The sequence below is a fragment of the Pseudophryne corroboree genome, chromosome 8, assembly GCF_028390025.1.
Source record: "Pseudophryne corroboree isolate aPseCor3 chromosome 8, aPseCor3.hap2, whole genome shotgun sequence".
Classification (NCBI taxonomy): Eukaryota; Metazoa; Chordata; class Amphibia; order Anura; family Myobatrachidae; genus Pseudophryne; species Pseudophryne corroboree.
The window spans coordinates 369,572,403-369,575,510 of record NC_086451.1 but is presented as its reverse complement, the minus strand read 5'-3'; the positions used below and the strand labels follow the sequence as shown (position 1 = coordinate 369,575,510).

The window sequence follows — 3,108 nt, the reverse complement described above, 5'->3', positions numbered from 1 at the left end:
ATGACGCCACACAGTACTGCAACTTTATTCACAACATATCATGCAATAGTGTCTCTTTTTCTCGTTACATCATATGATAGTACCACATTACTCCTCAAAGTATTCCCACTTATTCACATTGCATCACATCATATTGCTCTTTGTTCACATTAGACCACACAGTAGTGCCCTTGCTACAGTATATGTTACACAACAAAGTACTGTATACACATAATGCTGCACATTAGTAATGCATTTTGTATGCACAGAATATACTGTAGGCATGCTGCATATCATATTAATCAGCAGAAGCTGCTTGTGCCCCTGGGCATTTGGCAAGTATGCCTATGCCTAGGGCAGGCTCAGACTGGAGATCAGTACGTAATCCCGCTGGACGGGATCCCGGCAGTCAAAATACAGACGCCGGAATCCCGACCACACAATCCCGACAGGGGCGGCGAGCGGAAAGCAGCCCCTTGCATGCTTGCTTCGCTCGCCACGCGGTGGGCACGGTGCCTCGCTACGCTCTACACACTATTATATCAGTAGTCAGGAAACGCAGCATGCATTTGTGGAGTGAAGAGGGTGAAAAAGGAGAGAAAGTACAGTTTGTACTGTAAGGTTATGTCAGAGGGTGTGAAGATGATCAGCTCAGTGTTATACATGTTACAGTAAGTTAGAATACAGTACAGTGCATTATGTATTTCTATTTTATTACCAGGTGTCTCCTCCACTGGTTGGCGACGGACTGTAAAAAGATAATACAGTACAGTTAGTCATATCAGTTTGACTTAAAATAATGTTGGAGAAAAAAAAATACTGTAATTACAGTACCAACTATTGCTACTGTACAGTATATTTACCAAAAATGTATTCTGGCTCGTCGTCTGTGGGTAAAAGAAGAATATTATAAGATACAGTATACAGTAAAAAGTATAGTAATAGTACACTAGTGTCCAGGCCCAGTGTCAGGTGGGTAAAAAAAGGTATGCTTGTGACAGGCATGGTGATTCCAAGGGACCCCACCGAGACCATCAGAAAATTTGTGAGTGACCCGTATGCCGGTGATTATGACTAGAATAAGGTACAGTAGCAACTCTTTTTTCTTTTGAATTATGTATACTGTACAGTACTGTATGTGCATATTGTACAGTACACTTAAAATATTTAGCAGTTACTGTAGTGGTAATTTTTGGGATGACAGTATTAGCATACTGTAAGCATCCAACTGAGGCCCCCAAACAGATGCCGCCACTAGGTACAGTACGTGCCTCTCGTGCCTAATGGGAAATTCATCACTGACAGTATCTAGAGAGATGAATGGAGAGACAGTGACAAGGGGTGAGAGAGAGAGAGAGAGAGAGAGAGAGAGAGAGAAATTGAGTAAGATGGGTGTTTTTTTTAGAACAGGATGTTGTCCATACAGTAGCAACCAATCAAATATTACCTACTGTACTGTATTATCGTCTGTAAGTGTAACTAGATACTGTAAATGTTAATGTGGGATGTGATCGGTTGCTACTGTATGGGCAATATCACCAGTTCAAACAAAAACAATTTTCATCCGATTTCTACGCATTTGCCAGAAAAATCTGATGAAAAGTGCTACTCTGATGGCATCAGATCAATGTCAGTAATAATTCTTACCACTAAATGCAGCAGCATCATCATCATCCTCCTCCTCCTCCGTGGCCTGTTCCAGTGTAGGGCCTGTGAAAAAAAACATTAATGTGAAAAAAAAAAAAGGTTCATTCCAGGAAATACACATACCCTCCAACATGGTACAAAATGCTCTGGTTCTGGACTTCCCTCTTAATTTATTATTGCCATCACCTGTGAAGAAACAGCTTTCTTATCATATAACTAGTTCAACACAGGTGATGGAAATCATAAATTAAGAGGGAAGTCTAGAAACAGAGCAGTGCGGCGGGTCATGTTGGAGGGTCTGCATACAGAAACATAGAATTTGATGACAAATACTGTAAGAATTACTTTGCCCATCTAATCTGCCTCTTTTTTTTAACCTTTTTTTTACATCAAACCTTATAACAATTTTCCCCAAACATCACATGATGCAAAGATAAATAAATAAAAAAATAAATAAAAAAAGAGGTGCAAGATGGAATTGTGATTGGGCCCTCCCAACCACCCTTATGTTATATAAACAGGGTCTGCCACACGACTGTGGCTGAAATGACTGGTTGGTTTGGGCCCCCACCAAAAAAAGAAGCAATCAATCTCTCCTTGCTCAAACTGGCTCTACAGAGGCACGATGTACCGGACTGGACTTACTTAATGGGTGCAGTGAGGTGATGGACATAGAGGTAGAGTCCTGGTCCTCCTCCTCCGCCACCGCCTGTGACAGTGTAGGGCCTGTGAAAGCAAAAAATCCATGAAATATACTTTTGTATTCTGTGTTGAATACAGTAAAGCAAAAATTCAGTCAGGAATTGGAGGAGGAGAGTAAATTTCGCACACAGAGACGAGAATGTCGAGGCCAGAATCAGGGGGTAGTGGAGGAGGGTTAGGATACCGTACCTCACCCTGTTGGGATTGCTGCAATCAGGATGCCACTGTCGGTCACCTGACCGCTAGAATCCTGACTGCTGGTCACGCAAACCCAACCCATTGGTTTAACACAATGTACAGTACAGTACAATACTGCAGTTTACTTACCAAGTTGGGGAGAGGGTTTTTCATCCTCACTGTCAATAATTACTGAGTTGAAAATAAAAAAATATTATAAACAAAATACAGTAGAGTACAGTTACTACAAAATTGCACAGTAGTACAGTGCTACAGGAGGCAGAGATATATTCATAATACAGTAGGAGCAGAATGACTGTCCAGCGGTAGGGGACATACAGTACTGTATTTAAAAGACCTGCTGTCTGGATCCCGACATTCAGAATGCAGAGTGTGGATTCAGAGTATGATTGGAGGGTTAGGCTAGTGGAGGGTGGGTCGGATGCACAATTTTGGGCACCATAATACAAAATGGATATCGTGGAACTACAAAAGGTTTAGAGGCGGGCGACCAAAGTGATGAAGTGGATTGAGAAGATGGAATACAAGGAAAGGCAGGCTAGGCATGTTTACATTGGAAAAGAGGAGATTAAGAGGGGACAT

At 41.7% G+C, this 3,108-nt stretch overlaps 1 long non-coding RNA gene across 1 annotated transcript; it reads right to left on the bottom strand.

Annotated features, from left to right (window-relative positions):
- Positions 1-1,626: 1,626 nt before the first annotated feature.
- On the bottom strand, positions 1,627-2,727 carry LOC134947811 (uncharacterized). Its single transcript, XR_010182792.1, has 3 exons — positions 2,656-2,727; positions 2,272-2,352; positions 1,627-1,689 (listed from the first exon to the last, which is right to left on the bottom strand). It is a non-coding gene; the product is annotated as an uncharacterized LOC134947811 (long non-coding RNA).
- Positions 2,728-3,108: the final 381 nt, after the last annotated feature.